Source organism: Triplophysa dalaica, chromosome 15 (genome assembly GCF_015846415.1).
Source record: "Triplophysa dalaica isolate WHDGS20190420 chromosome 15, ASM1584641v1, whole genome shotgun sequence".
NCBI lineage: Eukaryota > Metazoa > Chordata > Actinopteri > Cypriniformes > Nemacheilidae > Triplophysa > Triplophysa dalaica.
Window position 1 is genome coordinate 7478138 of NC_079556.1, and position 21743 is coordinate 7499880.

General features: G+C 37.1%; 1 protein-coding gene across 2 annotated transcripts in view; it reads left to right on the top strand.

Annotated features, from left to right (window-relative positions):
- dlgap2a (discs, large (Drosophila) homolog-associated protein 2a) overlaps nucleotides 1-21743 on the top strand; it is a 135113-nt gene that overhangs the window by 13018 nt on the left and 100352 nt on the right. Inside the window, exon 1 of one of the 2 annotated variants that reach the window (XM_056767936.1) lies at nucleotides 15095-15237. The exons of the other annotated variant lie outside the window; for it this stretch is intronic. The gene's annotated coding sequence lies outside the window, so the exon portion shown is untranslated. Of the gene's footprint in view, nucleotides 1-15094; nucleotides 15238-21743 lie in introns of those variants that run through there. 2 annotated transcript variants of the gene reach the window in all.

Sequence of the window (21743 nt, forward strand, 5' to 3'; positions counted from 1 at the left end):
CTAATTACAGCACACAATTAATTTACTACACAAGTATTTGGTTCTCCCTTTTGGCCCAGTGCTGGGTTAAAAATAACCCAGCATTTTTAAAGTGTGGCTACTTTAGTTAAAACATAGTACGTTCCAGCAGTTGCATATTCAAATCTCATGGGCTGTTATATATTGATTAGACATATTGAAAATCAATAACAACTGAATGGATTGTTATAATCTAATTGATTAAACCTATTAATCAAAACAAATGGATTTATTAATCATGTGAGCAAATAGTGAAAAACCAGCATATAAGTTACATATTATATCATCTGATCAGACATATGCCTTTAAATCTTAAGGTTTTTAAGGCTTTAATAATGAAAACCTTAAAAGAAATGTGCATCATGTTTGGTTGCAGACATTTCTATTATGTGGATTTGATATGGTGAGTGAACTCTATATTCTTTTTTTGATATGGATTTATCAATTAATTGATCAAGAATTTTAATCAGATAATACCTTTGATAGTTTGCATAGTATTGATTAAACTGTGTGGGAATTGAGCCGGGGTTGTGTGTTTGGGTCTGTCTGAAGGAATAATCTTAAATCTATGACCAGCTGGGACAATATTTTCTCTTTGTTTTAAAGTCCTCATGAATTTAACCAAGCATCACAGCTCAGTAAAATAAAATCATGATTATTTATCATCTATTGCTGGGAGATGATATTATTATCAGGATGGACGTTCTCATTTCAGAGAGTATTGTAGGACAGTAATTTGTATATGGCCAGGCAAAACAGATGAGTCATCAATGTCTTTGGCCCCTTTTACCTTGGATGTAAAAAACATTTTATTTTACAATAACGTAAAACAAACTTTTGGTTTAAGTTTGGAAACGCCCAACATGTATATACAGACATCACAAGTAACATTCATTATGTATCATTAGTACAGCTCAACATCATACTATTTAACACACATAAACCAACAGCTATAAATCCTCAAATATTCTAGGCCAAAAAACTTCTAAAGGAAAAGTGCTTGTTACTCTCGTAACCTTCTTATGGAGTCTTTCCAAAATGATTCTAGTGCCTTCAAGAATGAATTCTGTGTATCATAGCCAGCCAACTCGCAAAAGCCTGCCCGAGTAGCTTTTCTCTAAGATGAAGTAAATAAAGCGAAACAAGGGAGAAAAGGAGAAGAAAGAAAGGTGAGTAGAGGTGCGTTGCCTGAGGAGTGGTTGATTCCTCTTATTTGATGGGGGATGAGAGGATGTGAGTATTAAATTGAGGTGAAGAGGTGAAAAGAGGAGGGTGTGCGTGAAGTGACACTCGCCATATGCAGTGAGTGGCCGGCATTCAGGAAATGAAACAAACTATACTGTGTGTGTGCATGTGTGTAACCCCTTTATTTCATTAGACTTTCTCTCTCTCTCTGTGATTGCCAGCACTTTAGGTGAGTAGTTTGCCTATAGCAGTCATCCTCAATTGTCGGACCGCGGGCCGGATCCGGACCTTTGCTTCGTTCCATCTGGACTTCGAGACATAGCCTTATAAACCATTTAAAAGATTTGACTATTTTGTTTGTGGAAATTGAGCCGCGGGTCAACACAACGGAGAATCACATCACGTGCACTCTCAGGAACATTTCTGTAATTGATCTTTTCCGCTATATAATTGATCTTTATCTAGTGCCTAACGAGCTTCGTTTGAACCCCTCCACGCGCACTTCTTCTGCCAAAGATGCGCCGCATGAAGAGCAGCAGACACGTGCTTTTTTGACAACAGTAGTGCAGACACGCAGAGCAGGTAAATGGACACACAAAATGCAGCAACTCAAAGTATTTGTGTATGTCAGTCTGTTCACTGTTTGCTATATGTCTCCAACCTTTCAACCATATTTGTGATATTTTATGAACCATAACGTTTACCTACATTTAGCATTAGCATTATTGATCAGCATGTAAATATTTGTGTCCCTGTGAAAACCTTTAGATTCATTTCAAGCATTAATTTAACAAAGATTTCATCTTTAAAATTCAGTCAATATTGAAAATGTTTTATTTTCACAGAAAATATTCTGTAGGATGATTTTATGTAGAAAACAGTTAAAAGACTTGCTGGGTTTTCACAAGCAGGGTCACATTTTGTAATGGATACCATTCTAATTAAGTTCTGGTAACACATTGGTATAGGGAGCAATTCTCACTATTAATTAGTTGCTTATTAGATGCCTATTTTTGGCATATTGGCAATTTATTAGTTCTTATAAAGCACATATTCAACATGACCATATTCTACTTGCCTAATCCTACCTAATACCTAAACCTAACAACTACATTACTAACTAATAATAAGCAACAAATGAATTGTTATATGAGGCAAAACACATAGTTAATGGTTTAATAATACAGAGAATTGGACCTTAAAATTAGTTGTGACCGATAATTTAGTAAGTAACTTTTTTTTCTGTTTATGATGAGAGCATTACAATTTTTACATTACATTTGCTGTTTGTATGTTGTCAGTAGTTTTTTTTATTTACAAATATTATTATCAGACTTATATTAAGAGGGCATTCCCCTACAGCCACAGAGCCTACAATACATACATACAGTACTATGGATATCAAAATTTATAATAAATGGCGTAATAAAAGATCATGTCTTTTATACAGTATATCCAACTGGGCTAAATTGATAAAAAAAAAAAAAAGGTCCGGCCCATCGTCTGTAAAAATATATAAAAACAGGACCTCTTGGAACTCTAAAGGGGTCATAAGGCACTCATAAAACGAATATTATTGTTTGTTTTAGCTGTAATGCAATGTGTATACACGATTTAAGGTTCACAAACACTGTATTTTCCACATTCCATTCATGTTTGAATCTCCGCTTTGCCCCCAGATTTTTTACAAAGCTCATTGCTCTGAGGGGTGTACTATGATTGGCCAGTTAACCAGTGTGTAGTGATTGGTCGAATACTGCAAGCGTGTGACGGAAATGTAATGCCTATTACCATATTTGTAACATCAGGTTCCAAAGCAATTGTACTGACAGATATGCCCACCTTTCTTAAGTATACATTTGGGCAGTCTTAATCAAACTATACCATGAACTGATATAGATTTGTGGGGGTGTGGTTACACGAGGCGTTTCGAGCAGGTCTGGGTGAGCATTCGCTTTTAGATAGAATCCATATTTTGTTATTTTACATGTCTAATTCATGCATGGCCAATTTATAACACACCAAAGACACAGAAAAACACACATTCTTGCCATTTGACCCCTTTAATTGAATACCCCTGGCCTATAGGGTGCAGAATGCTACCATTTAAATAATAAGAACGTTTTTGGGGGAGTTGAAATGTAACAAAACAAAGTGATATGTTTGTATATGCATGGAAGCAAGGTAGAGAATAAGCATGGAAAGCACCATGTATTCATTTTGGCCATCCGTCCCCTCTGTCTGTCCGTCTATCCCCTCCATCCATCCATCCCCGTTCCCTCCATCCTTTCCCTGTAACGTGCTGTAACATAGTATTTTATTTATGCATAATATACAGTTTGCGGGCAGGAGGTATGCAGAGAAGAGGGTGGGACAGGGTGTTGCTTTTACACAAAAGGCAGAAATCAAATCACAGACAGGCAGGAAATTAGATGATGGAGGGCCTGACATTGATGCTGATGTGTGGTTGAACTGGCTGAGTCAGAGTTCTGACCTCATAGCACACAATGTGAGAGCTCAGGACCCCATTACAGAGCTCATCAGCAATGCTGACCTCTGAGTGCCGATCACCATGGAGAGGAAACTAATGTGTGTTTACCTGTATGTGATTAATCTTCAATATTGTTGACTTCTGCAGTTTTGAGAGAGTATGGGATCAATGACATAGTGAAGATGTTGGTTAGATGAACACTTTACCATGACATCTGTTTATAGCACTTGCTAACCACAGTAATGAATTTAGTAAATGTTACAGTCAGTGGAACCAAGGGCTGGGCGATATATCGCGACTATGTTTAAATCAGTTTGGATATTGATTCTGTTTTATGCGCTGCTCTTCTGGGAACTATGGTACTTTGGTCAGTAGGACTTACTACTGGATCTAAAATCACTTGGAGATTGGGTCGTTTATAACGTGCATTTGAAAAATTGCATTTTTAAAATTCTATATCGATTCTCAAAAGATGTGAATCGTTTTTTCTTTCATTTTTCCGCAAGTACTGAACATTCATTAACGTGAATGTTATTGCTACTACTATCCACTAGTCACTGCATTCATTCATTTATTTATTTATAAATTAGATATTATTATTAGAATGATCTTACTCGTTGTATAAACACCATGCACTGTGCTGTGTTCTAACTTATCTGTTTTTCCTGTTTGCCCCTGTAAAGCTGCTTTGAAACAATACACATTATGAAAAGCGCTATATAGATAAACTTGAATTTAATTGAATTGAACTTTACTTTTTACAACGGGTGAATGTTACAACAGGAAGCATATTGTTCATTCATTGCTTAATTATCATGGCGGATGAGGGTGTGTCGTCGAATTTAACATCACCTTCACATAAAAGGCAGCGGTTCGTAGGATTGCAGCCTCTATTTACAGCTAATTTTGTTTGTTATAGTGTATCTTAAATGTAAAATAACCTGTCCTGTTTCAATATACCCAAATGTGTTTAAAGTGTAATACACAGGTTTGCGGCTATCATTTCATTTTTTAATTTACCATTGTATTGTGATATTTACTGATCTTTTTTAGAAATATCTAGATTTACAAATACTATTTGGACGAACTGTTTGCTAATTGGAACGCAGGGACTGCGTCTGCCATGTTTGATAGTCATGTGACCAGTATGCTCTTTGACCTATTAAGTTTGAACAACAACCTAAACAGGAGTGTTGATAAAAACATAATTTAGTCACGTGAAATTAATTTATTTGCACTAACATTAAAAGCAGGTGTCCGCCTTAAAGTTTTCCGCTTTATTTATTTGATTTATTTTTTACACTTGACATTTGCTCAGCTTTTTTGCATACTGAAGTTTCGGACACACTATTTATGACTCATTCATACTCATTTTCACCTACTATATAGTATGGAAGTAGGGGATTTCGGACGCAGTGTGTGTGTGTTAATCGTTCTTATTCTGTCCCATATTCGAAGGTTCTGTGCCAGAGCACCCTCTGGCTTTCAAATGTTGCGGCATTTAACCATAATTCATTGAGGAAACTGAGCATAAGAATTGCCTGATATATCACCCAGCTCACCATTGAAAATTTGGAATTTCAAATCTAATTTAAACATTTAGATAAAAGATTTTTTTTACAAAAATTTATTTGGAACATTGTCACATCATGTAATGATAAAATTAATTGTCAGGTTTTACAGAAACTACGCCAGCTCGAGTTGTTTTTATAGCAAAATAAACACACTAAAGTCTTGATTTCATTTTACTAAATTATCATGGTAATATGCTTTAAATATAAAATATAACATACAAGTAACTGCAGAGAAGCATGCAATAAAAGCACACAAAATGATTTCCGACTTTTGGATCCCATTGTATGTCTGTATTATTAAAAATGTCACAACTGTGTTTGATGTCACGACTGTGTTTGTGCCTTTCGTCGTCTCTGACCACTATAATTAAAAAATATTGTTCCATTTTTGTTGAAAATGATTTCTGAAAATGCCACCGCCCCCTGTCTCCTCTTTTTTCTCTTTCCCCCTGCTTCTTCTGAGTGTATAGTGTGGACAGTCATGAAGACAGATGAGAGTTATTAGAAGGTGTATGGGTTGGAGAGCAATAGATTCCACTTCACTCACTGCCGGCCACAGACCCCAAACTCATTAGGAGTTGGAATAGTGTGATTTTATTCACACCTGCTTCAGCTGGGACCAAATTTACCAGCAACAAAGATGCACATGTGTGTTTGGCAGGGTTTTGCTCGTAGATGTTGCTTCCATCTGTACTGTACGGATAAAATGTTCAGTTGCATTATGATTTAGCTACTTGTTTTAGAATTCTGAAGATATTCCTTTCTTTTAAATGAAATCAAATTCTCTCAGACTGCTAGTTTGTTAAACATTCCCCACTTGGACAAGTACTCCTGACATGTGGTGTTATTGATTCAACAACCACAAATGAGCTCCTTAGAGTAATTAACTGAAATTAGCTGGATCCTCACAGGCAAAATATCCCTTAACGTTGTCCCGTGTGTGGACCATTAGTACCATTAGATGGTGCTATATGCTTGTTTTACCAGTTACATGTGAAATTGTGACAATGCACACACCATCCACTCACTGTATATCTGTGAACATAACAGCTAATAAGCTAATTGGAATGTTTCATTTTTTAATAGGGATCAAAAAAATGAGTGTTTTCCCCGGCTCAGGACATTATTTGCTTCAGGACTCTAAAAATTGTCGCAAGATCAGACGGAAAATGGATTCTCCTTCTCTGTGAAAAGGGCATATTTGCAAGTACGAAAATTAGTCAGAAATGTACCTCTTTCTGATATTTAGATAATAAACAAAAATGTGAACTGTTTTCTTTGATAAAGTATACATTTAAAATCTTTTAGATTTTAACTTCCCAATTCGGATATATTTTTGTATTGTTCTGTGTTGCTCTCACTGAGAGAATGATTCACACAGTGTTGTCTTACCAAATTCCATCCACATTAACCCGGTGTCCTGCAAACAGCCGGAAAAAAAGAGGCGACAATTGACTCGCCCACCTCTAAACACAGCCAGTTATTTTTCTGTAGCACTGACCTCAAACTTCAATTTCCACTCCAACATTTTTAAGCTCTTATAGAGAGAGTTTACCATATAATAAAGAGTCTTTCATAATTTATTTACATTCATATCCCTGTAAGACTCTCTTATGTGGAACATGGGGAGACGTTAAAAGAATGTTGCCGGTGCTTTTTTGTCTAATACATTGAAAGTAAATGGGGTCTGAGGCTGTCAGTCTCTAATATTCTTTTGTGTTCCACAAATGAATAATTTCTGGAATAGCATCAGTTATCTTTTTATGAAATGATTCAGTGAGACTGGTTTAATGTTGTTCGTAATGGTTTGTATTTCTTTCAGTTTTTTTTCTGATGGTAACCCCTTGCCTGGTGTGATTCTCCAGCGTATAACATTACTTTACATTTTTTATTTTATAAGGTGCATGATTTGTGTATATGTTTTCATGGTGCACATCAAAATGTTGCAAACATACTGTACATGCCTCTAGTAGAGCAATAAGTGGGTTACAGTGCATTTTATAACATCTAAGGGCGTCAGCTAAAAATCTGAACTTTTATAAAATGCACTGAAACCTACTACTTTGCGTGGCTTATTGTTTTTATAATAAGGTTATTTCAAATGCGTAGTAAGGTTTGATAAAATAAAGTAAATTAAGTGATATTAAGGCAATGTGGTGCAGTCAGCCGTTATAAATCGGGGTATATTATATCGGCTTAGAACTAAGCTCAGCCAATCAGAATCAAGGACAACAACTGACAGCTTTATAATGTTTTTTACACAATTGGGTAAGAGATGTCAGGGTTGAAGGTGGGGCTGAAAGTAGCAGTGTGTAGCAGTGTGAGGTATGAAAAGAGGATTTGGGTTGCATTTTTTATGGCAGGCTTGTGTGAATGAGTCCAAGGGAAAATGTCAATGGAAGATTCTCTTGCTTGACATTTTTTTCAGAAGTTTTCATTCAGCTATCCAAACAGATTGCCCACAAAATTAAAAATACTGTGAGGTTAAGCACTATCACAGCATCATTCTTGCATCCCAACCAGGTTGACATAGCAACAATGGCTCAACTAATGACATGAGTGTTGGGCGGGCTTGTACTGCATATCTTTTGCAATGACAGATTATTAGTGTTCTTTAAAAAAGCTTTCAAATTAATACCTTTGTCATTTTAGTTCATCCCAAGAATTTAAAGTCCATATTAAATAAAAAAAATCGTCATATCATCATCTCTGTTTGAAACAAAATTGCAGGTTATATTGTATATCTTTTTGTGGGTTGAATTCAAATGACATCAAATTGACATTTTCCGTGAAATCTTACCCGACAGCTCAAATATAATTAATCGCTATCTTAAAAGCTTGTTGTATAAATACAAATTCCAGAGAAACACAGAAAATCTTGAGTAAATGTGAGCAAGAGAATGTGTCCATGTGTACATTCTAACAATGTCCAGTACCCTCTTCCCAAAGCAGTGAAGAAGGTCAATATTCTGTGTGAACTTTACAGTGTTTGCTGAAGCAAACAATAGGTCAATCGAGTATGAACCCTTTTCAACTAAAGGCCTTCACCAAATGATACGGTGTACTATTGAATAGTGTAGAATATTTTAGAAGAATATAAACTGAGGACAATTGTAATCTAGACAGACACATGAGACTCTCTAGAGAACTAGTTTGCCTTTTTGAATAGTTTGATAAAGATTTCAAAGAAGGTTTTCTATCCTCCGACATTTCTATATGCTTATGCAATATGGAAAAATGTATTTTTTTACTCACTTTATCGATTTGTTGATTTAAATAGACCTCACTATTTTAATAGTCTGTAAACTACATCACTCTACGTTCCAAAGGCTGCCCCATGTACTATGATGTTTCTGGGCTTGTATTCAGTGCTGCTTCTAGAAAAAGTAAACAGGTTTTAATGAAAAGCCCTGCAGCGAAATGCAATAACATGAGATCAGTTGCTCCCACACAGTAAAACACACGTAGATCGATTCAGCACAGATACTGTGGCACCGAATAAACAAATAAACTCTTGTTTTAATGTCCCCTGTCAGGATAAACTCACTAACTATAATCCATCAGGTTGTCATGGCGCCAGATGTGAGGGGAAATATCATGAAACGATGGCGTTTGCTGCATCACAGACTCTCTAATGAAGTCAGAGGAGCTATTCTTCTGATGTTCATTAATCTTCGGCTCTCTTTGTGAGTGTAAAGCCAATGTCTGAAACCATTGACTTAATGGGAATTTCAACAAAAGACATTCCTTGCGTTGGTTTAATAAACGCCTTTTTAGAGGACAAAAATAAACCTAATTTTATTCTTTATAAGTCCTCTGCTGTATGTCAAGTCTGTTTCTGCTCTATTTGCTAATTTCATTATTTAACTTATCTAACCTCTGTATGTGCCTGGCTGCCTTGCGTATTGAAATATTACTGCTGGAGTTTTATGTCCTCAAGGTGGATGTATTTGTGTGTCCAGTGTGTTTTTGGATGTCCTATAGAAGTGAATCGCTCAAGGAGTTGCCACCTGACAGGTGTATGTTGGTATTCAATATCTGTTTATTTCCCTGTAATCAAATTGTGCTCAAAAGTAATTGCATTCACTCATTTCTTGCTTTGTTAACCATGAAGAAAATTCCCAAAGGATTTCAATTTATCTTTCATTAAGGTGACTTTCGACAGAGCGCGAGAGAGAGAGAGAGAGAGAGAGAGAGAGAGAGAGTGTGAGTGATATGTAGCAAATAAATGACGAAATCTGAAAGTGCGTTCAAGAATTCAGGAGAATTCGTCTGGTTTATTTTCATTACAAGTGCAGGTGGGAAAATGTGTTTTATTTAACTGGATTTAAATCAACAACACTGGTGGCGATCTTAGTGATTTCCTGTAGCTCAGTGGTAAGAGCAAGGTTGTGGGTTCGATCCCAGGGGATTGCAAATACCTATGTAAAATGTATAGGATAAAGCAATTTAAGTCACTTTGGATAATAGCGTCTGCCAAATGCTTAAATGCTTTAGGTGGAATATGACACAACATTCCTACAGAAAAACTTAAAGGATTAGTTAATTTTCAAAATAAATTTTCATGAGAATTTATTCACCCCCATGTCATCCAAGATGCTTATGTATTAGTTTCTTAAGTCGAAAAAACTGCACTTGCACTGTTTTGCAATGTGTGTTCATGACTTCACATATACGTAATTAGGTTGAAAAGGTCACGCTTGACGTAGGCGGAAGTACCGAGTCAGTGTTTACAAATGTGGAGAAGGAGGACCAGTCAAAAGTTTTTGAATGTTAATATAACGTGCGATTTAATATGCACTTCTACTGTATATGTCTTCAGAGGTGTATAAAGACCTTACATAATGAAGGGTTATATTTGTATTACCTTAGAATGAAATATTTCTATCTACATACAGTACATGTTATTCGGAATGTTGTTCCTACATTAGCCCTTAACCAACTGCTCTACTGAGCGTGTTTCGTAAATAAGTTATCTCATTCCGAAAAGAAGCGAAAACATGATGACATCTTAGTCAGTATTTAAGCATATTATTTAAACTCCAATCAATATTTTAATTTCATTTTTGAATTTGGTAAGTAGCCAAATAGACTACCGACAGGGTGATTGCATAATCTCGGACGTGATCACTCTGTGGGGGGTTTATTTTGCAGCTAGTTGACTGTACAGTACAGCAGATATGCCCAGATGGCTTGTTGATGTAATGGTTTAATAAGATCATCAACTGTATACGAATTGTTTTTTATCCTTTTTTGCTTGCATCCCCCCACCCCCAATATATCCCCTGCAAATGCTTAATGTAAACACTGTGGTAAACTTGCCCCTGATGTCATGCATCACAGATATACATCACTGCCTGCTTTGAGCGATTTGAGTCTTTTTTCTGTGCCGGGTTCGCCGACTGCGATCCGGTGCTGGCGCTTAAGACAGAACGACGCACATTTGTTAAATTAATGGAAAGCGTAATTCAAGCAGAGAACCCACTATGCCATTTAAATAGGAAAGTGTTTACAAAGTAAGAAGACCGATCCTGCCTAAATGTACTGTAGGGTTATCAATGGTTATTTAGTAATGGCACTTCATAGTCTTAGGTTCATGCAGCTAAGATGTGATTTTCAGTGAAGGCAGATGTTGTCAGTTCAGGACATTAAACAGGTCTACACACTGCCGTGTGTTTATAGATAGCATAAAACGAAAGCATTAAATCTTATACTTTAGGGTAATACTCCTTGAAATTATAACATGTCAAACTGAAGAACTCCTGTAGTTGGAAGCGAATGTGTTTTGTGTTAGCTTGTTCCTGTGGAGTAATTTTTTCCCCTTTGTCATTTTACCCGAGGTCTCAGTTTGCTATTGTTCATCGTATTCTGTTCCCTTTGTTAGAATTGTCACCATTATGCTTCCTTACCGAAAGACTTTGTAAGATGCCAGTCTGCATGGGAGTGTGAATGCACAGTAAATGATCATTACTTGTGTTTCTAGGGTGCACACAGGACCATGAGGTTTTCGTTAGGAGAATCGACAGTAATGGTAAAAGCATAAGTGGTGAGCAAATACCCAACAGCTTCATTTCTACTTTTTGTATGAGAAAGGAATGGGCTGTATCAGGTATTTTGGTCCATTACCCGTGTTTTAGGCTCCAAAATGTACAGACTATTACTATTACTATTTAGCTAAATTAAATATTATTGGTAGCAAGGCAACTGTGTTTTTTGTCTTTAGGTTTATGAGATAACATGTCGTTTTGTGTGTACGGTTTCTTCTATCAGCATTTGATCTTCATATCAGCAAGAACAGTGAATCCTACATAAGTGAACACGGATGGTAGCAGGAGTTTTAGGGCACTAAGCTCATATTTGCCTTTCATATTTTATAAAATGTTATACATATACTAACGTTAAATTGTTTTGAAAAACTTTATTTATATTTTTCCATAATTCAGAATGGTAAACTCATTAAAAATAATGACTTTTTGACGGCAACCGACACAGTACAAACTTGTTGGCACGTTTACACTTTCTTTGCCGAAGGAGATAACGTACAGTATTTACGAAACACGCTCTGTAGAGCAGTTTGTCCGTTTAGGGATGCTGTCGAAACAACATGGCAAATTCCCGCAGTGTATGTAGATAGAAATGGCTCATTATGTAAGGTCTTTATAGACCTCTTAAATAAAAACAGTTGAGCCGAAAACAGGATTATTAATATTGTTTTATTTTGTGCTTCTTCATTATTCTAAACTTTAAGGATACCTGTGGCATTCATCTGTTATTTATTGTTATATATACTGAATAACAGTTGAGAATAACTTTTAGTCAGTAAAATTAAGACTGTGACAGAAGCTTCTCAGTTGTAATCAAGAACTGCTTGTCACAGCTGGACGGCTTTAAATCCCTTGAAATTCCTCTTTCAAGTTTTCCACCGACGCAGACTGATGCTGCTGGTGCTGATATACACAGAACTATTAAATCAGTCCTGTGTCCTATTTTTACATCCGATGACTGAGCCAACGGGGCATTGATGCAGCATGTTTTTACTCCATCAATGGTAGAATCTTTCATCACAAATCATCTAGTGACTTCTACTTGCAGTGGGAGAGTGTCTGATTATTCAAGTTGCCTCCTCCTGGATGTTTGTGTGGTTTAGAGATGTAATTTTAGCATGTGTATGTTGATGCTCATCCATCACTGTCTTTTTCAAAAAACATCTCTTCTCTACAGTATTCATGCTTGTGAAAGGAGGAGGAAAGAGAATCTCACTGTGCTGTGGTCTCCATTAGCTCCGTGATTTTGTTTAATTGCTGAAGGAGGACAAAAAATAATTCTTCCTAAATCATTCAGTTTTTGTACAGGACAATGGCTCAGTGGTTGCTGCAGGGGAATTTCAACCTGTTGGTGGTTCTCAGAGGCTGTGAAGGGAGTTGGTAGAGCCATTAACTGAGCAGGGAGTTGCGCTGGTAGGGCTGTTATCGGTCACCCGCTGACAGAAGCAGTCGGCAAGAGTTGAGAGAGCCGACAATATGAGACAACAAGATCTGTGTTTCACTGAGTGTTTATATCAGGCACACTTAAGAATTGAAATCTGTGCACGTATGCTTGTGTACTGTAGGTGTTTTGAAATATTTTGATTTGAACCAGGGCTGTATATAATTATTTATAATATATAAATGTTTATGAATGTTTATATTTTTCTAAAATATATGTGTGTGTATGTGTTTATGAATATAAAATGAATATGCACAGTACATACTGTAGACATACTGTATATTATGTAAACACAACTTTTATTCTGGAAGTGAATCATTTACGATTAATAAGAGAATAAGAGAATCGATATGATTGTATTGTGAAGAATCGTCTGATTTAGAGACATTTGGTTACACTTAAATCTTTTAATTTTATTACAAAATAAATATCAAACCAAGTACAAGAAAGTATAGAGCAATTTTCTGGGCGTCCACACACCTGTGCAAACTTTGAGAACAGAAAGTGCCTAGATAGTTTTTTTTTGAGTGTATACTGTACAGTATGTATTGTTTAAACTACTTTGATATTTAAAAAAAAAATGTTGTAGTGACAATTTTGCATATTTGTCCACCAACATTGAGCATTGTTTATTTCCTGACTCTTGGTTTCCTAACCGTCAATTTTCCTCCCCCAAAATATTTGAGCACATTTTGATTTTGATGATGAATTGGTGATCAACAGATCATACAGGTTGATCTGCTGATCTCAGAAATGATCTCGATATAATCCACTGCTGTTCCGCCCTGATATCATTTATAGTCAGAAGATGAGTTTGGATGGGTGTATTAAGTCGAGCCTGCAGAGAGTGCAGCTAGTGTAAATATGTACTGCTGTACAATTTAATGTGAACAGCACATGCTGCTCTCATGGCCTGAACACGTGTTTGGATTGTCAAATTGTCAAATTGTCAATCACTTTCACTGTTTGTCACTTTTAATCTCGAAATGGAACCCTCGAAAGAGTATGTTTGTGTTTGAATCAGAATGGCTGCTGTCCTTCTAAAACCTTGTATCTCCATAATTCAGCATTTTTATTTTGGCCAAAAATCACTATTATTACTCACCTTTTGATGTCACTGGGTTTTGCAAATATTTAACCAGTTAGAAATAATTCAAAAGTGCTTGAAAAACTTTGACAACACAGTATTGAATCATTTGAAAAGCACAGTGTTTTTCAATTTCCTGAACAACAGTGAATTTAGACATTCAAGGTTTCTGAAGAACAGCGACGATATCTAACACTTTAGTCTAAAAAAACAAGAGCTTTGTGGATTGAATGATTTAAACAAATGCGTTGTATTCTTAAAATGTTAAGAAGTATGCTGTAGCTCAGTGGTAAGAGAATTGTGTTAACAACGCAAAGTTGTGTGCTCGATCCCAGGGTATTGCACATACCTATGAATAAATGTATAGGAAACCGCAATGTACGTCGCTTTGGATAAAAGTGTCTGCCAAATGCATAAATGTAAGTAGCTCTGAGAAACACAGTTTTCTGCATATTTAGAAAACTTGCTTCTTGTTTAACATAAATGCATTTTAAAAATCCATGTAAGGATCTGAGGCATTGATGTAAATAACGAGAAATACGTTTGAGATTTATTGCTTAATCAATGTATTGGCAAAACCTTCTTTATAAATCATATTCATGCATCCGGTCACGCATTACTACCCCGCTCGGACAACAGTTCCGGTCTGAATTTTATCTTCTCTGTTCACTTATGCCTTTCTCCTCTTCATCTTCAGTGGCACAGCTACTGTTAACTTTCTGCGTCCTTCTGAACGCCTCCTTCCCAAATGTTATCTAAACACCCAAGTTTAGGAACTTGCCCATGTTTGGACAGGATGCAAGCGATGACACTTGTGGTTTCTTCTCGGAGTGGATTAGTAGATTTGAAACGGGTAGAAAGAGTGAGACTGGTTGCATCTCAAGAGTAGATCAAAAAATGATAGATTCTCTATTACGAACACAGAGAGAAAACGAGAAATTAGAAAAGGACAAATAAGATGGAATGAAAGAGCCATCCTTGCTGTGATTCCTAGATTCCATCTCCAGGTTTTCATTGTCGCTGTGTTTCAGTAGATCAGTCAGAGCGTGTGTGTGTGTGGTGTGGAGCGCGTGTATGTGTGTATGCGTGAGTGTGTCTCCTGCGCTGTGCTGCAGTAGAGGGTCCTTCGCTGAGCCAACTGCTACAGCTCTGTGGAGGGCATTGCATCCTCCCTGCCGTTTTCATTTTACTTTGCGCACGTTTTTTTGAGTCATGTTTGGAGGGTCTGACTGAAAGAGAAGAGGTCGAGGGGAAAGGAAGAGATAATGTGCGTGTGACAGAAGTGCCGTACTGCAGCGAGTCAAACAGAATGATTGAGAACTCTCCACACCCATGATCGAACGTTTATCTGTCATCGATTCGAACAGAACCGAACAGACTCGGTCCTCACCTGACAGGTAGGCAGATGTGGGGGCTTCATCTCTCTACTCTCACATTCATAACCACGGAGCTCCGGAGCGCCTCGGACACTCTCCGAGGAGAACGTCATACTGAACTGGTTCAAGACTTTGCGTAGGTTTGTTGTTTGTGTTTGTAATGGACAGTTGTCCTTCAGAAATCGGATTTGGTGTTTGGTTGTTTTATTGATTTCGACAAGAGGGGCTTGTTTTTGTATCCACAGATTCTGACAATATCCAAACCCACGGATTAGCTACCTTATCGGATTGGGCATGCTGTCTCTTTCACTGTAGCGTACCTGCACTTCCTCTGCTTCTGAACTGGAAATTCGACCAGTTAAAGTCTCTTGTAGGAGTGGGCTTGGTGACTTTATGTAAGCGTTTTTTTGCATGCGTTCAAAAACAGCGGCATCCTCCACAGTCACGTAACAGACTGGCGCGCAGTGGGTGAGAAGAGTTTATTCACACAGTGGCTCTTAGACTGTGTGTGGGTAAATGGACACTGTGAACTACAGCTTTGGAGTTTAAGTGCATGTGCCAAGGAAGTATTTGATAAAAATGTAAATTCGTTTTATCTTGTACTGATGACTGTTTGATCTATCAAGTGGATCTAGACTAACAACCAGAGGGTAGTCCCATTCAAAGGGACTTTAAATGTGTGCGTCTGTTACTGTGTGTGTGTGTGTGCTCTTGGCTGTTACCTTATGAAGATTTACTGCACTTTCTGTCAAGGCCCTATCATATATATCAGCAAGGAGAGAGGAAGCATCGAGGAGGAAGCACTGCGGGTCTAAACACTTGCTCCTGCGGTGCTTTCCCCCTCCTCTCTTCACTCTTTAGGTGTCACGCGCACCCACGCACGCACCCCCATACACACACCACACATACACATGTATAAACTCTTTCTGTAGTTCTTTTGCTCAAACAGAGATATGAGCATGGTGTAATGTAAACTTGCCTCATTGTGAGTTGGCAAACATTGGAACTAGTGCCAGACCCAGATCGACGGCTTCATTACTGGATTTCTCTCAACTGCAGTGTGTTTGCTTGTGTGTTTGTGTGCAATGATTGGAGAACTGGAGAGGAAGACTGTGATTTGTTGGAGGAAGCATTTGAAATGTTGTTCTCTAAAGTAACTAGAGGTTTGATGTGTGTCTACAGATAAATCTCAGTTTTCTAATGATAAAAAGCCTCAGGAGTTTCACATGTGCAGAAACATGGGACATTTTTGTGATTTCCATTTAAAGTCTTTTCACTTTGTGAAACCCATGATGTCACTTGGAATAAAATGGATGTGGATTTTCAGAGGGTTATGATAGTGGATAGTTGACAAATTGACCATTCATGTGTCCTATGGTGTGACAGCAAAACAATTGAAAAGAAACCATTAATAAAAAAGATTTATTATATTAAGTATTCATTTGTATTCTTTTTCATTTTGCTGTCACACCATAACACACGTTTATTATATCTGAAAATATAAATATATGTATTTATGTATGTATATATATATTTGATAGTAGGTAGAAATGTTTGAACTCCCAAGAAGACTACATATAAGTCAACAAAGAGAAACGTTTTTTTCAAACTAAGATAATGGTTTATTTTACCTGTCCCCTAAACAAACCTATGCACAAACTGTTTGACATTATTCGATTTTAGGGAACATCATTTATTCCAAAGAATAAGCTTTTTAAATAGAGTCCTTTTAGAAATGTGCACAAATTTGACGGAATTCCCCCCTTACATATACTATAGCCAAGTCTGTGTACACACACAAACTTTTGGGGTTTCCTGTAGCTCAGTTGTAAGAGCATTGTGTTAACAACACAAGGTCGTGGATTCGATCCCAGGGGATTTACATATACAAATTTAAAGGATAATGGAATGCAAGTCTCTTTGGATAAAAGCGTCTGCCAAATGCATAAATGTAAATGTTTCAATGTAGTATGGAGACATTCCCTAGTAATGATATTTTTTATACTGTACACTGTTTGTTGTATGCCCTACCCCTAACCATACAGTAACCTCCACACAAACATTTGACATTTTTAATATTTCAAATAATTGATTTATAAGCTGTTTTCCTCTTGGAGACCAAGAAATGTCCCACAAGTTCAAAAATGAGCGGGAATAGTGTCCTTAAAATGATCCACACACACGTGTTTATTCCCTGTCATATCTCAATGTCTTCAAGCATATCGTTATTAAAGGGATACTTCACCAAAAAAAGGAAAATTCTGTCATCATTTACTCAACTTCGGGTTGTTCCAAATCACAGAGAACACAGAGAAAGATATTTGAAATAATGCTCCCCCATTGAATCCCATAGTAGGAAAAAATACTTGTTTTGTTCTGTTGAACACAGAAGAAGACATTTTGAAGAAAGTAGGGCACTTTTGACTAACATTGTATTTTTTCCTACCGTGGTAGTCAATGGGGGGCAAAATCTGTCTGGTTATAACTTAAGCATTCTTCAAAAATATCTTTCTCTGTGTTCATCAGAACAAATAAATTTATACAGATCTGGAACAACTCGAAGATGAGTAAATGATGACACAGTGAAGTATCCCTTTAATGGCTAGATGTGTCATCATCTCCCTCAGTAATGTTTCACACGCTTCATCCAATCACAGCTATGCATGATGTAATCTGACTAATCAGAAAGCCTCCGAATGGCTGATGCACGTGCTCGTTAGGAAGATTTGACTGTAGGCGGGGTCAGGGACTCCTGATCTCTTATGTCACTGTATTCATGTATACGTAAAAATAGTTTTTATAATTAACAAAAGTAAAGTTGGTGTCACAATAATAACAACCAGAAATGTGAGGTTAATTTTAAGATAAAGCATGTGTATAGGCAGCTCTAAAAAAGAATAACATTAAATAACATCTCCGAGATGTGACGAATGACATGCGGTTGAGTCAGAACATAAAGGCTGTTAGCGGTAGTCAAGACCGTGCATTAACTAGCAGAACTCTTTGACTGAGAGACGCTTTATACGACACCAGAGATGTTTCAATGTTCTCAATGGCCATTGAACACTCTATATGACTTTCTTTTATTTACACAACATGCGAATATGCTGACCACTGTCTCAACTGGTCAAAGCAGTGTTTGTCAAACTTTTTAGTTGTAAGGCCCCCTTTGTGTAGCGTTTATCACTTTGTGGCCCCCCAAATAAAGACTTAGGATTTGAATTCAACCATATTTAATTATATTTACATAATCATTTTGATTGCACAAATGTATGATAAATTGATATATTTCATAAAATGGCACAAAACTGTCCCTATTGATCCATCTTGGGCCACCCAGGGGGCCGCGACAACCTGTTTGAAAACAACTGGGTTAAATTTCACCCGAAAAATAAAAATTCTCTCAAAAAAGTGATTTTGAGAAATTGCTCTGTGGTTTTGTGTTCAGTAAATTGAAGTCAGTGGGGTTTAATGTTGTTTGGTTGTCAGCGTTCGTAAATTAATATTTTATTTCTGCAAAAGAAAGAAATTCAAACAGGTTTGGAATGAGATGAGGATCAGTGAATGACAGATTTTTTTTTGGCGAACTATCCCTTTGAAAAAAAAATTACCAGCTAAAATATAAATGCATACATAGAGCAAGAATTTCAATGTGTAATAGTTAACAATAGTCAGACCTAATATACGGCTTCATGTATGGTACTTTTATGATGCTTTCTGTCCAAACCGAATTTGCCCCCCCCCCCGAGTCCCCAACCTTTTCATTATAAGAAAAAATATAAAAAAAAGCAACCAGTGTTCTCAAAGGTCAAGTGTCTAAGACTATAGAAGCACAGCAGGGAGCTTTAGATTATAGTTTGAAGGAAATAGCTTCAACGCACTTCTAAAGAGATGTTAAGAGTAGGAAGAGAGTTTGCCCCAAACCCGAGTCGAAGGTCTAACGCACACGAGAGTTCAAAAAAGCTCCTTTTGAGCCTCCATTAAAAAACACTCACCAAGCTGAAGGAAACTGCTGCCTTGGTGTTCATAGAGTGTAGAGAAAGTGAGATGGAGTGAGAGGAGAGATGTTTAGGACGGGTCTGTCTCAGAACCCCTCAGTTAAGAGAGGAGCTGTGTAATCAGCTCTGCTCCCCTCACGGATGCGGAGAAACAAATCTCTGTATTTCTCACACTTTTCCTCTCTCTCAGCCGAGGATTACGTTCTTCTGTTATTCGACAGTGCTACACGGGGCTGCGCTGCTCTTGTTGCCATGGAGACGTAGCTAGGCAGCGGAGTCTGCGATTCTCGCGCGCTTCTGCATACGTGCCAAGCAGCGATGGTACTTCTAAGGACTTACCGCATACTGCCGCGAGTGGGTGTGTGTATAAGCGGGGCAGAGGAGTGTGTGTGTATCAGCATGTGCTGTATGTGAATATGAGAGATGCAGTGAACCAAGAGAGGGAGAGCAAAAGACAAACTCTATCTCTTCCATGAAGAGAAGAGAAGGTGACAGAGAGAGTGTAAGAGTGGGTGGTTAAGTCACACATCCTTGCACACATTGAAGAAGAGAGAGAGAAATATGTGTGGGTGTGTACAGAGACAGGAGCTTGTTTTTCTGTGTATAATCGCTCAGTCCTACAGAGCTACTAATGAAGCAGGAACATCTCTCATTCACCCTGTAGCATTAGCATTAGCTTGACAAGACCATGACGTGACCTCTCTTCTTTTCATCCGGGAATAAAAGATATGAATGGACGTTATGTTAGACATAAAGAAGTGACGTATGGATGAGTGGGTGGATGAAGGAAAAAGTAGATAAAGGGACAAGCTGGATGCAGTAGATGGTTAGATAAAGGAAAGGAATGGTTATGCCAGATAGCTTCTCCTGGTTTGCTTTTCAGACCATCATAGCTGCCCACCCTGAGGACCATCAGATTATTCACTGCCTCTCATACGCCCACCTCACTCTTTGCTCGCTCCCTGACACACAGAGAGGATACACCAAACAACATCCTGGGAGTAAATGATGATGGGCCATTGAGAAGAACATGCTGTATGCTTCATACAACGTAGCTTTGCTGAATGTATAAAGATTGGGACTCTAGAATTTTGTCACAAGCAAGGCTAATACAGAATACTAGTTGTTATTGAGTGCTTCGGTTATTACATATTTTTGTATGAAAATCCAATTTTTTAAATGGGTCTGTGGCTGTCAAAGCCTATGAATATTTTCACGTTTAATCTATGACAAACAACACACCAGTCACCTGCTTGTTATTTATTTTAAACCTTTATTGTGTCTTTAAAACAGCGCTTGCATACAAGTTTCTAAAAGCCACTACTTCCTTTGGCCGGGATGTTAAACGTCATCGCGCACATAAATCTCACAAATAATGCAACTTGGCCACACATCTCTGAAATAATTTTTGGGGGTTCATTCACCGAGTAATTACTTACCAGGGAACACATTGTAAATAAAGTTTGAGAAAGTTGTCGGAGGCTTGGTGGAAGTGACGTTGATATCGAGTGACCATAGTGTAGTCTGTTTATAGCGTTGTGTTAGTTTATTACTTCTGCCGATTGCATCTAAGCTTCAAAAATTGCAAATATTGTGTTAATTTGTAAAGATTATCTTGATCGAAAAAATTTGTAAATATCATGAGCACTTGTTAATCACAGATCTTATTTTTTAACCTTTCAAAAGTCTTTGGGAAAATTAAATAGGCTTCGGTCGAGGGAATCAGCGCTGCTTTTACGTCCGGGTTAGCCTTCAAAAATACAATTTTTTCCACAAAATCACTTAACTTAACATTCTGTTATAAATAGTCAGATGCACATGGAGTGCTTGTTTGAATTTCTGAAATTATTAAGCGTAAGAATGCTTATTTTACATCATTTTTTATCTTCAGTGATATTGAACACAGTCATTTGGACTTCTGTTAGGCCAAAATGAATCACTGTCAATCATTACAACAAATGGATAACATACATTTTGTGATCTATTACAGTAGTTCACATTAGTACACATTGTGCAGTCTTTCCAGCAAAATGGACAACAAATATAGACGACTTTTCTTGCATGCACATACATAACCATATTTTTGTTCAATAAAATGCTTTGTGGGATGAAGATGGCTGTTGACATAAAGAGCCCTTAAAAAAAATAGCTCTTTGAGATGTCCCCACTCAACTTTATATTAAAGCTGCAACCCACAATTTGTTTCTTTACAAAAAAGATATTGAGCAAGTACATAAAAATCTCTCCCTACCTTATCCCAATTTGCAATGGTTAACTCATAATAAGGATTACAATTTGAGTTATTATGTTTGGTTTCACTGGAAATATCAGTTTGACGTTATTTTACTTCAGCCTATTTAAGATAAGTAAACAAAGTAATTTTATGTCAGAGATGGCGATAGAGAGTCATAAGTTACAGATTGCAGCTTTAATATGAAGTAATTTAATATAAAATGTCAACATTGGAAATAAACTTGAGCTTGTTTGGCCATTTGGTGTTAAGGCTTCGGAAACAAGTAGACATTTAAA